Below are 14,113 nucleotides of genomic sequence, written 5' to 3' on the forward strand. Positions count from 1 at the left end.
TTTGAATTTCCCTGAAATAACCATACCATCTACTACGCCTTCTTCATCTGAGGGACTCCTTTCGCACCTAAGTAGCAACCAGTTTATCTTTAGAATATATTAACGCCCATTGAGTCCAGGTGCTCAAAGAAAACACTGCGCACCGCACGTTCAACGGCCCGAAGGGTTTCTTGTGCCTGGAGCGTCGATGTCACACAGGTCGCATATTCCGCGCAACCTCTAGGGAGGAAATCGTTAGAAAATACCATATTTGCGTCCAGAGGTTCAGTTGGCACTATATTCCCGGAGTGACAGTGCCTATGTTGGTTGCATTGGTTGAATACGTTTCCCCCGTTATCTATACCTAGACAGATTGCATTCTCGCGTATTGATGCAGTTTTTACAACATATCACCAGAGGTGCAAAACAAGCAACGTGACCGCGTGCCTGGCAGAGTGCGCAATGCACGCAGCTCCCACCCGAATTAACCGGATTCGAATCCTCGCGTATTTTGCGTTTTACATTTCGTTATCCCGCTGTAAAGTTCCAGTGAATTCCCATTCGTAACTCTATCTTCTGGGCAGGGGCCGTCAGGAGCACGGACCGTGCATAAACACTGCCGTATCATGCAGCTTCAAGTCAGTATTTTGCTAGCGATCGCTCTCGCTCATATTGACACTCGCGACGCCAATTATTGTGCATTATTTGTGGCTGAAGTTCGCCTTATAAACGTTTATTTTTAGCTTTATATTCGACTACAATTTTCATTCGTGATAATACAAGAATGTGGGGTCAAATACAAACTTCCTGCACTTTTTCTTTTGTATTGTGAACTCGGAGCAACCCTAAATTACAGTAATTCTGAGTTATTTCCTTTGTTACTTTGTTTCTTGTTTCTCTCTCCACTTATGACGCACTACTTTCCTTTAATTCCTCATCATTCTTTGATACAAATTTTACACATTCGTCCAGACTATCTACTCGTCTTTTTTGTCGATATTCCTTTCTCTTTCATCCTTTCCACCCTTCGTACCAGAATTGGCTCTTGTGTTTCGCTTATAAAACCTCTTGAGTGCCTTGTTTTAAACCTAGTTTTAAAAGAAAAAGAGGTAATAACATCAAGTACTAGTGTCATGTCCCTTTGTTAATTCAGCTACGGTCATGTAGCTTTCGGAAACATAAGTCACAAGCCTGTACTGTACGGCTACTGTCACAAAAGGAAAACCAGCAAGAAAGCGAATATTTACGAGATATTAACATCGGATAACCTACGCCTTCTAATCATTGGCGATAGATCACCTACTGTGATACTTTTAACATAATCGATGCCATGAACGCCTCATATCCATAACGCCTACTTTGCGCCATCTCGTAGCTGAGCACGTATCTATGTAGATTGTACTCCCGCCACGACAATGCAAACTGAATTTGATGTTTTCATCATAGATCAGATTTGTACTTCGTGCTTCTAACGTCATAGCCTAAAGTAGATAACAAAGCTACCTGAAAGAGTAATATCATACAACAATCGCGTTCCCTATTGATCCGCGCAGCATGAGACCGTGGCGCGCCCTGCTATCAGTACCATAAAACTAGCGTGATAAAAAGAAAGGAAAAATTGCGGTTTGAATATAGGAAAAGACAGGGAAAACGATAATCTGCGTCTGAGCTGCGAAACAGCTCTAAAACTCTGTTTCACCTAAGTTCGACCGCACTAACACTGCGATTTGATAAAATCAATCAAGCCGCTACAAAAAAAAAAACGCAATGTCATCACTGGTCACTAAAGTAGTAGGCTGGATCGCAAATCGGTACCCCGGTGGTGGCACGACTGGCGAGCTTTATCTTGACACCAGGCAACGCACGGAAGTCTTTGGGAGAAACACACCATAAATAGGAATATTGAAGCTTCTACCCGGTGCTCGAAGGCGATATATTATTATGTGCTGCGACCATTATACCGGGTGTTTAAAGGTCGAATCAGCATTGGTCGGGCGTTAGAATGCGCATTTAAAACTCAAAGGTGCAAGAGCACCCACAGCTGAGGTGGCAAGCTCGCTCTCGCCGTGGAGTAAACAAAGGGACTTGTCATCAATGAGACCGTCCTCTGGGAAAGCCAGAGTTGTTGAATGTCGAAATAGTTCCATGTTGACAGCGCCTTTCCGGGAGTGAGCGAATTCCGCGCAGCAAAGCCTTCAAGCTTGTCGTCTGCTAAATCCAACTCATCGAAACCGACTTCGCGGTAACTCTGGTTAACTCTCGCCTCCATTCAGCTGCAAACACACATACACACATAGAATGGCCTAAAGGCTTCTCGTCTGTTAAACGGAATTCATCGAAAATGCCACCGACTCCGCGATAACTCCAGGTAACTCTTACCTCATTGAGCTGCACTACAGTTTTCGCCCAGCGGAGTCACACTCGACCATCCAATATTTATTTAGAAGAACTGCGAGGGCTGTCAGTTTTAATGTTTCCATACAAGCTACTTGACCGGCTTCCCGATAATCAGTCAAAAGGTTTCACTGTCGACAGCAGCTCAGAAACGGGGAACGGCGCTTTTCGCGTTTTTCCCGTAGAGTCCAGTGCATTTGGTGGAGTCGAGAGCTGGCAGCCTCGTGCCACTCGACCCCAGCAAGACAAGCCTCGATTCGCAATCCAGTCCAGTCATTGCCACGGCCCTCGAAGCCTTTGTGTGTTTGCAAGCGACAAAACCAATCACGCACAGTTAATGCGCCGCGATCCCGTGCTTTTTTTCCTGTGAGTGATTGGTTTAGACGGTGACGGCGAACCCACAAAGAAAACGAGCTCCGTGACGATGCACTTTTTACGCCGCGTGATTGGCTCTGAATATGGGCACAAACCCTTTGTGTGGCCACTCTGTGTTTCCGAACAGATTCGGAGCGACGTTATTCGTCTTCTTTCTCTACATACTCAATATTTCCCAGTCACGCTGAATTTGTAAATGCCACCATTATAAAGAAAAGGAAAAAAAAATCTCACAACCGACACAGCGGGCCACGACGGTTCCGCGGTTACCGTTTCACCCCTTGTACAAGTTGTATGCGGATAAGGAATCAAATAAATGTCGTAAGTTACTCGAACCAGAAAGCAACCTGATTAAGATGACGCCTTAATGATTTAGACAGACGCACACTTCCACCGGTCTGATATGCAACCCAAAGTCATATATATGGATCGTATATACGGCCCGCTGCAAACATTCTGATAGAGCCAGGTCAACATAATAGCGCCTTGCAAGTAAAAACTGGTCACAAATTCAAAGCAAATGTCAGTTTTTCAGAAAAAAATAATAAAAAACAGCAACAACAAACTGCACTGTGGCGTAAAAAAAGAAAAAGGAAAAAAAAGAAATGAGCTTCATATAGTGAAATAAAACTTGGTGGTAATATAATGTTCTAATGTATGAACTTCAGAAAATGTTCGAGCGTCTCGAGGTGCTTTAGAACACAAAGTCAAAATACCTTGAATAACTAACACAAAAACACCCATCAAAAAAAAAAAGAAAAGATTACAGCACGACATTTAGAAGCCCAGTAATATTGATCGATGGAAGTTCATTGACTGTGCCTGGTCAAGTATATAGATGCTCTTCAATATTAAGCCCTCAATGTATAATTTGAACTAGTTGAGCCCTCTGTTGAAGCTTAAGTCAGTTACGCGAGGCGCCTTGTTTTACGGTGCGGTTTGAAAAAAAAAGACGGCAATTGTTATTTTATTATTTTACAAACTGGGAATGTGGGGGAAAAACCAATAAAAGGGAGGACACACGGTTTCAGGCGAATAAATATAAATGACCAATCTCTTCTAAAGAGAAACGAAACCTCACAAACATATCTGCTAGCAGTGTTATAGACTAACGTATACGTTGCGCTCTTCAATTAAACGAAAAATGCGAAAAACGGTCACCCCCCAATTAGGTGAAGTTCATCATACTTAAAGAGGCCATTATTCAAATATAGCACTCGGCCAGCCAGACGACAGCATCGAGTGTCCCATTTGAATTGGGAAGGAATCGAAAACGCCAATTAGTAAGCTCTCATCATGACACGTCAAAACAGCTATTTGTTATACGCATGCATAAAATTTTGGTTTTGCGCTTGATTTAGACAGATTTAGACAGTCATCATCAACATAGGTATTTATATTATATACTGAGATCCTGCAGAGATAACCTGCGAATCAGGGGATTGTTTGACCTAACCAAGGCCGGGAACAATGGCGCACCCAGTTACAAAACATGCAGGCGGCCGATACAAATTCGTGCAAAGCACGCATAGAAAAAAAAATAAACACAAAAGAAAACACGGTTTCGTTTTCGGTGCTCTATCCGGGTTTACATGCCGGCCGGTAGGTACCACAAATATCAACCAGTATCGCTCGCCGGCCATGCTGGAGGATTGTAAAGTTTAGACGTCTTCTAATGTTTGGTCGTTCACGTATGCAGGGAAATTTTAAGCATCACCTACTTCCTTTAAACTTCCCTCGAAGTCGCCTCACGCGTACGACATGGCCATAAACAGAGCAAAGGAAATCTCCCTCGTGTTACGGTCTCATTGCACAACTATTCAAGGTGCCCGGCGTGTTCAGTTGAAACGTGGCTACGAATATTTGGTTTGAGTCTAGTTATTTAAAAAAAAATACTAATTGCAATAGCGAAAAATTCCGCAAAAAAAAAGTTCAGCATTTTCGTTTTGGTGAAGAAGGAAGATCAGCGGAGCTGAACTATGTGCCTTCATCTATGAGCGACGGCGGCCACCATACAACAGGCGAGCCGGTTGTCTGGTTGCCGCCGTCGTTCATAGATGGCGGTAGCTGTCAAGAGGGTTGTGTCCAGAATTACTTGTCCACGGTCACGAAACTGGGGAAACTAGCCCTAAACAGCTCCGGTGTACAAATTTGGTTTGCGACTAATTTTTGCCAATGGCTCTCAGAAAACTTGTTTCGTTGAAAATGTTCAAATGAACAAAGGAGCTCGCCTTCAAAATTAAATGTTTGATGGACTCAAATTTCCAAGTGAATTCTCTTTTGTGGGTATCCCGGAGCCTTGGCTAGTTTACAATTAGAGTCAGAGTAGCGATGTGGGCGAGTTGGTTCATGCTTAGAAATAATGGAAACAGCGCGCAAACGACAAGGACGGGAGGAAAAGGAGTACACAGGACGAGCGCTGAACTGACAACTGAATATTTATTGAAAAGGACCCAACGAAGAAAACACCCACAAAAAAACACACTCGCATCAACACGTGTCCATGAAAGTAATCTCCTTCTTATGTAAATACACAGAAGTTTGACTCACGCAGTTCTGTTCCCCCTCCTTCTTTATTCCATACGCTTCTAAAATTTCCCTGGCTGTTTTATCTGCTCCCCTCCCCATGATTGTGATCTTCTTGAAATCAGGATGACATTTGCATGTTCCGCAGTGCAGGGGCAAATGCCCTCCTGCCGTTGAACTAAGCGACCAGTCATGTTCGCGTGCCCTTTCATTTATGCAACGGCCCGTTTGCCCGATGTAAACTCTTCCACAGCTTAACGGGATCCTGTACACCACTCCGATCGCACAATCCACGTACTTCTTTCTGTGGTTTACAGTGCATTGGTTCCCACCCCCCCTCCTCTCGGCTACTTTAGAACAAAGGTGTGCCAGCTTACGAGGCGCCGAAAACACGACAGGGACATCAAACCTCCCCGCCACCTTTTTCAGGTTGTGGGAAATTCTGTGCTGATACGGGATAACCTGAGGCCTCTTGCTAGGTCTATCCAGCCGCTGATGAGGTCCCCCCTTAATCTTTTTTAACAGCGTTTCCGCTACCGCCAGCAAAACAGAAGAAGGGTATCCCCCTGCTGCAAGCCGCACTGTCTGCTGTTCAAAGCTCTCTGCCATAGAATGGGGACAGGACTTATCAAGGGCAGCCTGCATACACGAAGACGCTATGCTTCGTTTGACGAGCTTTGAGTGGGCGGAGTCGAAGGGCAGAAGTCCCTTTTTCGTACGAGGATGGTAGGCCCAACATACATGACTTCCTGTGAACTGTAGTTTTAAATCTAAATACTGGAGGCAGAACCCATCTTGGAGTTCATGAGTAAACCTCAGACCCCCTAGAGTTTTTTGCAAAAACTTCCATCACCTTTTTGACAACCTGATCCTCGAGGACCCCCCCAGACGATAAATCGTCTGGGGGGGTCCTCGAGGATCAGGTTGTCAAAAAGGTGATGCGTCTGGGGGGGTCCTCGAGGATCAGGTTGTCAAAAAGGTGATGGAAGTTTTTGCAAAAAACTCTGGGGGTCTGAGGTTTACTCATGAACTCCAAGATGGGTTCTGCCTCCAGTATTTAGATTTAACACTACAGTTCACAGGAAGTCATGTATGTTGGGCCTACCATCCTCGTACGAAAAAGGGACTTCTGCCCTTCGACTCCGCCCACTCAAAGCTCGTCAAACGAAGCATAGCGTCTTCGTGTATGCAGGCTGCCCTTGATAAGTCCTGTCCCCATTCTATGGCAGAGAGCTTTGAACAGCAGACAGTGCGGCTTGCAGCAGGGGGATACCCTTCTTCTGTTTTGCTGGCGGTAGCGGAAACGCTGTTAAAAAAGATTAAGGGGGGACCTCATCAGCGGCTGGATAGACCTAGCAAGAGGCCTCAGGTTATCCCGTATCAGCACAGAATTTCCCACAACCTGAAAAAGGTGGCGGGGAGGTTTGATGTCCCTGTCGTGTTTTCGGCGCCTCGTAAGCTGGCACACCTTTGTTCTAAAGTAGCCGAGAGGAGGGGGGGTGGGAACCAATGCACTGTAAACCACAGAAAGAAGTACGTGGATTGTGCGATCGGAGTGGTGTACAGGATCCCGTTAAGCTGTGGAAGAGTTTACATCGGGCAAACGGGCCGTTGCATAAATGAAAGGGCACGCGAACATGACTGGTCGCTTAGTTCAACGGCAGGAGGGCATTTGCCCCTGCACTGCGGAACATGCAAATGTCATCCTGATTTCAAGAAGATCACAATCATGGGGAGGGGAGCAGATAAAACAGCCAGGGAAATTTTAGAAGCCTATGGAATAAAGAAGGAGGGGGAACAGAACTGCGTGAGTCAAACTTCTGTGTATTTACATAAGAAGGAGATTACTTTCATGGACACGTGTTGATGCGAGTGTGTTTTTTTGTGGGTGTTTTCTTCGTTGGGTCCTTTTCAATAAATATTCAGTTGCAGTTCAGCGCTCGTCCTGTGTACTCCTTTTCCTCCCGTCCTTGTCGTTTGCGCGCTGTTTCCCTTATTTCTAAGCATGAACCAACTCGCCCACATCGCTACTCTGATTCAGTTCATCTCTTCTACGGTGGGCCCTTTTACTTGTTTCAACGGAGACCACAGCCACATCAGCATTTGTGTCAACCTCATCGCTACGTCGACGTGCCGAGCCCGCTACCTCTCGTTCTGCATCAAGAATGGAATGCTGCCAGCTGAGGTGGAGGGCATTTTCGGGTGTCTTCAACCTTCCAGCGGTCATGCCAAACGCGTCCTCAGGGTTCTGAGGTCCGAGAACTGGAGGCAGGTACGGCTTCTGCACGACTACTTGAGGGTTTTGTGTTTGCGCGATGGTGCTTCACCATCGGGACTCCGTAAACATCGAGAGCATCTGCAGCTGGTTAACCAGGTGACAGAATTTGTGTGGCAAAGAGTTAGATATGGCATGCCAAAGAAGACCCGAGCGCCAGTCCCACGCCAGGGCGGCTTGACGGTTTTGGGAGATGTTCAGCTTCCCGAGGATGTGTCCAGAATTCTCGAAAAGGGACCTAAGTACAGTGTGGAACCGCGTTTGAAACCGCATGAACAGTTAGCTGTCGTGCGTAGAATATCAGAAAAGGCTGATATTGAAGAAAGGGAAAGATGTGTTTTGGAGGGTGTTGACTGTTTGTTACGTTGTGCCAGAAACACGTCGCCAGTGCCAGGTGGGAGGACTTTGAAAAATGTTGTTTCGTTTTTCCAAGAAAACAAGCTTGGTTTGCTTCAGGCGGACAAGGAGGGGGGGTTTGTTGTGCTCCCACAGGACATGTTAACGTCCAAGTCGAGCGCTGCAATTCAAAAACACTTTAAACTGACCTCCCTTGATCCCAAGAAAGTCAAGAGTGTTGCGCTGAAGTTGTGTAATAGTCTCGAGTTGTCTACTTTAGAGAAAGGCATTGGGAAAAGCAAGGCAGGGCACCTGGAAGTTTTCTTTTCTGTGAAAACTCACAAGTTGGGGCTGCCCTTCAGAACCATTGTTACGGAGAGGGGTGCTTGGCAGAAACTGGTAAGCCAGTACCTTCAGAAACACTTAGGTGCCCTGGAACTTTTTGACCCGTTTTTAGTGCGCAATTCACAGGCGGTTGTGGAGTATCTTAGCAAGGGCGTACGCGCAGATGCAGCAGGGTTTTCCATTGATGTCGAGGATTTGTTTTATTCCGTACCCCATGAGCGCCTCTTTGCTTCGGTGCGTGAGTGTATCGATAGAAACGGGGTGATTCGATTTCAGAACGCAAGTGGGGTGGGGGTTGATGGCTTTCTGGAACTGTTGGAGTTTTATTTACAATCGACGTTTGTCCTGTTTGACGGTGGTTACTATTTGCAGAACGAAGGAATATGTATAGGCTCAAGTGTAGCGCCCATTCTCTGCGACATTTATTTGGCCATGTGCGATCGAGCTATTGTAGAAAATTTGGACGGAAACAGCGTTGGGAAAGTGTTCAGATATGTGGACGATTACCTCGTGCTCACTAAATCGTCTGGGGGGGTGCTCGAGGATCAGGTTGTCAAAAAGGTGATGGAAGTTTTTGCAAAAAACTCTGGGGGTTTGAGGTTTACTCATGAACTCCAAGATGGGTTCTGCCTCCAGTATTTAGATTTAAAACTACAGTTCACAGGAAGTCACGTATGTTGGGCCTACCATCCTCGTACGAAAAAGGGACTTCTGCCCTTCGACTCCGCCCACTCAAAGCTCGTCAAACGAAGCATAGCGTCTTCGTGTATGCAGGCTGCCCTTGATAAGTCCTGTCCCCATTCTATGGCAGAGAGCTTTGAACAGCAGACAGTGCGGCTTGCAGCAGGGGGATACCCTTCTTCTGTTTTGCTGGCGGTAGCGGAAACGCTGTTAAAAAAGATTAAGGGGGGACCTCATCAGCGGCTGGATAGACCTAGCAAGAGGCCTCAGGTTATCCCGTATCAGCACAGAATTTCCCACAACCTGAAAAAGGTGGCGGGGAGGTTTGATGTCCCTGTCGTGTTTTCGGCGCCTCGTAAGCTGGCACACCTTTGTTCTAAAGTAGCCGAGAGGAGGGGGGGTGGGAACCAATGCACTGTAAACCACAGAAAGAAGTACGTGGATTGTGCGATCGGAGTGGTGTACAGGATCCCGTTAAGCTGTGGAAGAGTTTACATCGGGCAAACGGGCCGTTGCATAAATGAAAGGGCACGCGAACATGACTGGTCGCTTAGTTCAACGGCAGGAGGGCATTTGCCCCTGCACTGCGGAACATGCAAATGTCATCCTGATTTCAAGAAGATCACAATCATGGGGAGGGGAGCAGATAAAACAGCCAGGGAAATTTTAGAAGCGTATGGAATAAAGAAGGAGGGGGAACAGAACTGCGTGAGTCAAACTTCTGTGTATTTACATAAGAAGGAGATTACTTTCATGGACACGTGTTGATGCGAGTGTGTTTTTTTGTGGGTGTTTTCTTCGTTGGGTCCTTTTCAATAAATATTCAGTTGTCAGTTCAGCGCTCGTCCTGTGTACTCCTTTTCCTCCCGTCCTTGTCGTTTGCGCGCTGTTTCCATTATTTCTTACAATTAGAGAGTTGTAGTTCAAAATCAACATTCATGGCTTGCATTGACGTCGCATCGGCGGAAATTGTGGCGGCATTGCTGCTGACTCAGCAACTTATGCATCTAGTGATTTCGGAACAAGGGTACCCCAGAGGGCGGACACGGGGCAGGAAAATCTTTCCCTCCCTCCTCTCCAATAGTTCCGAAGTCTCTGTCTGCAGCATCATTCCGCGTCACCGAATAGGTTCTCCTCTGCAATATCAAGTAGGGATGGCCATCAGCATGGTACCATGACGTCACGTGCGAGTCATGTATACGACCTTTCAATCGACGATTGTATTTGGACGCAGGTTTCGCTCCACACCACTCAATTTACTGGCAGCGAGCGCGTGAAGAGCCGTCAGTAGTCGCATGTTCGACCCCACCGCGCCAACACCACCCAGGATAATCAAAGCCTGTGAGCTGGAATTTCGACGTCATCAGGGAGAGATTGAGCAAAGACACAGATTGGATAAGAGTACCGCGTCAGTGCTCGGCTGGCCCTCGTGTCCAATCAACGCTCCAAGGACGCTCAGTACCGGGCTCGGGTTCAATTGCTGAGTTGGCGCCATCTGACTCCGATGACTTTCCAAGGAGGAAAGGGGGATTGTTCAGAGGCCTTAATTATTCTAGCCACGGTTGACCGAGCCACCTTAAAAGAAAAGGCCTGCGCATGACGTCATCGACAGTGGATTCTCGTTCCGCCCCAAGCGGCAAACATGCTGAAGCAGACGTGTCCGGCTTGAAATCGCAGCGAGCTAAAATCGCGGTCATTGACTGTCGGAGGGGGGGGGGGGGGGGGGGGGGGGGGCGAAAGAGGAGTGCGTAAGGTTTGTCTTCTAGGTCTTACCGACCGAGTGCACTTCTGTGCCAGCTACCCGGAAATAAGTTTCACTTATCGCGGAAGAGCGCTTGGACAAGCGTCCCACCCGTTATGTGTTGCTGTTGTTGCTCGCACGTGTCGAGCGTTTCCCTGCCCGGCTCTGGCTTTTGAAATGTTTATAGACTGCAATTAGCGCGTCATCGGAGGTCACTACTCGGGCTACTGGAAAAGACCGCTTGAGACCAGTTCTTTTTTTTTTTCGCGCCGATCAGGCATGGGGGTTGACGCTAACCCTGAGAATGCTAGTAACAACTGCAAAGACTCCCGTCGAAGATAGCGGGAAACCGCTCGCTTTATTGCTGTTACGTTTAACTCTGAACCGATTGTTGTAGCACGCAGCGGACGTCGAGGCCACCTGCGTCCGAAGACGCGAGGGTAAATGACCCCATAGAATAAAGCAGGGGAGGGGGGGGGGGGGGGGGGCTGCTTGTGTACTGTGCCAACACAATAAAAAGAAGTGACATATCACTTTATGCAACGGGTGTAATAACTCTTACAGAAAAATGACATAAGACAGTCATCTAATGCCCCTCGGCAGAGACCCGCCCATCAAGACTGCTATATTCCGAAACTCTTCCTTTTCTCGACATTCCTCCATGCATTTTATGTATCAGTACATGATGAACTGACGCCACAAACAGTGGAGATGCAACCTATGTTTCTGGTAACACTCTTACTGTTTAAGTAAATTCTTGAAATGAGATGACAGGTTCGGTTATCGGTATCCTACTAATGAGGCGAGAGTTCAAAAGCTTTAAGCAGTATTGAAACAAAGCAACTTTCGTTCTGGAGTACTTCAATACTTTTAACGAACAAATACATCTATACATATTTTAATACCAATATTTTGCTAAAAGCTCCTTGTAAAATAAAAAAAAATACACACATATATATAGGGGCACTACAGCACCGTGTGTCACGTCGGGCCTTTGCATGAAAAATGGAGACCACCAGTGTCTTATAAAATTACGCCACAATAAAATAGCAATATCCCAATTGCTACTGCCTATTCCTTATGGCAATATTGTGATGTCAGTAAAATTTCGCCACGACGTATACGTTGTAAAAGCATCTCAAGTCAGAGATGGATATTTTGTGCGATAGTTGTTTAAAAAGTGAATCCGCCCAGAAACTGAGGGACAGTACGAAACAAGAGTGTGCGCGGACGTCAGAACACTGAGCTCTGGTTGATATGATTAGTGAGTAAATTTCAAGCCAAGCTGCCTTTGTCTTCAATGCACTGATCGAATGCGGAACACCGGCGGCCGGCGTTTGGCTTTTGCGTTTGCACGCGTTCGACGAGTGCAGTGGAGACAAAGGCAGCTAGTGTTAGGTCTACTCATTAATCATTCGAACCGGAGTTCGGCGTTCTGACGTCCCCTCGCGCTCCCGTCTCCTCGCCCTCAGTTTCTCGACGCACACCGGAAGACTGCGTGCCGAACATTAACGGCTCTGACTGAGTCATCGGGCTTGAGAAACACCTGCTTACGAGTTTATCTCCAGATGTCCCAACGCTCACGCAGTACTCGCCGCTTTCCTTGTCACGTGTACATTTAAGACTCATTTATTTTGCAATTCGGATAAAGTAAAGCGTGGGGTTGCATAGACTCGCTCGGCGCCAGAGGTTTTAAGAAATCAGGTCAGCGCTCGGTGCGTAGGGTGCCATGGCTTTGAGTGCCTTGTCTCAGAATGTTAGGTACACAGAGATAATAATAATAAAAAAAACACCTTCTACGTTTTTTCTGTCATGATCTGTCGTTCTCTCATTCCCAGTACTGTGACAAGACCTGGCGCGTAAGGCGCACGTCCGGTCGCATTTTCGGCACGGAAGGCCTAAAGAATGGTCCAAACCAATGCAGAATGCTGAACTCGTTGGTATTGGGATGTCTAGGGCATGGTAACGCTTTTAGACGAGGACGAAGAAGAGACTGAAAATTGGGTTGCGTGTATGTTTATACAGCCTAAAACATGGTCTACCTCAACGGGCGATCAGTCTCCCAGCTGTAGATGAGAAATTTATACGGTGCAGTACAGCCGCTAGTCTGGTGTCTTTAACGTGCATTACGCAGTAGTGATACACGACCGCAAGCCAGTACGATGCTCATACAGATAGAAATGAGCAGGGATGGCGATCGAACCGAGAAGAGACTGAACACACACGGCGGTCGTATGTGTCTAGTCTCTTCATCGTCCTCATCTAAAACCGCTACCATGCCCTTGAGGTCCAAATCAAGCCGCAAAACGGGCCCGCAAAAATGAGAAAGGCGGAACCCGTTGAATAGGTGGATATTTTCAACTTTGGACGGCAAAGCGGGCGCCGCAAAACGTTCACGTTCACGCGACCATTGACGTCACTCCTCTCCCGCCGGATTCTTCCGGGACCCGTTTTCTTCTGTTCTGACGTTGCGGCTTGGTTTGGACCGCGCTCTGCAGGAGGAGCTCAGTGCTCAATGCGCCGAGGCATCCTGGGAATTATAGCGACGGACAGTTTAAGAACTGTAGAGGGTGCTGGGTCCCGAGCATCGTATTATCACGACGGGGTTGATGAGATTGAAGACACTCCCTGCGCTGCTTTTCCTCTCGGTAACTATTGACCTTTCCAGCGCTTATCACCCAGGCGAGATGTGCTGAGTCACTCAGCTGCGGACGCATGGCAGCGTCTGATACACCGCTCAACAGACCAACAGCACGTGCTCAGAGGGCGTTCCACGGCCCAGCAGATAAAGATGGCAGTGCGCGGAAGGCGATATTTGCAAAGGTATACGGATACACCAACTGAACTCTTTGACGTCACGGCACCACGGTGGCGCTGGTGGCGGTACTGCGCCTGCGTACACTCTTCAAGGGAACCTGCTTTTTGCGCGCTCGCAGTGCCCATACCTGGTGGGGGCGAACGCTGACTTGTTTGTAAACAGTGTGTTGGCGGTTTGTAACTCGAGCCTCTCGTTTCTGTGTGGGCCAATTTTTAAAGAAGTCCCTGTCGAATGCCCTTTCCCTTCTGTGACGTCATAATATATCGCGTTCGTATAGACCGTTTTTGTTGCAACGGATGCCACGTTAAAATATGACGTATATAGTCGGGCAGCAAAAACAAATGCAAATAGTTTAGGCAAAATTACACACAAAAAGTATGGCCAAAAGAAAAGTAGGGCTCTTGGCTCGAACCCCTTGAATTCAAGGGCCTTCCAATCGGCAAATAAACTGATTTGCTATTTCGACCCGAATCAGCTACGCCAAAATACATCATAACAACCGCCACAAAAAAAAAAAAACAAAAAAAAAACGGTTGGTATTGGATGACATATTGAGGTCATTTTCCCCCGAGAAATCGAGGGCTGAACCTCTCCTCTTTCTGATCCTGCAGGAGGCTATAGAAGAAATGTATTTCCGGGCTAA

The 14,113-nt window shown here is 47.0% G+C and overlaps 1 protein-coding gene across 1 annotated transcript in view; it reads right to left on the reverse strand.

Moving 5' to 3' along the window:
• Window positions 1-14,113, reverse strand: part of LOC8030401 (solute carrier family 26 member 6) — a 180,864-nt gene that overhangs the window by 152,167 nt on the left and 14,584 nt on the right. The gene's annotated exons all lie outside the window — the stretch shown is intronic.

This window comes from Ixodes scapularis, unplaced genomic scaffold (genome assembly GCF_016920785.2).
Source record: "Ixodes scapularis isolate PalLabHiFi unplaced genomic scaffold, ASM1692078v2 PGA_scaffold2__306_contigs__length_199485367, whole genome shotgun sequence".
NCBI lineage: Eukaryota > Metazoa > Arthropoda > Arachnida > Ixodida > Ixodidae > Ixodes > Ixodes scapularis.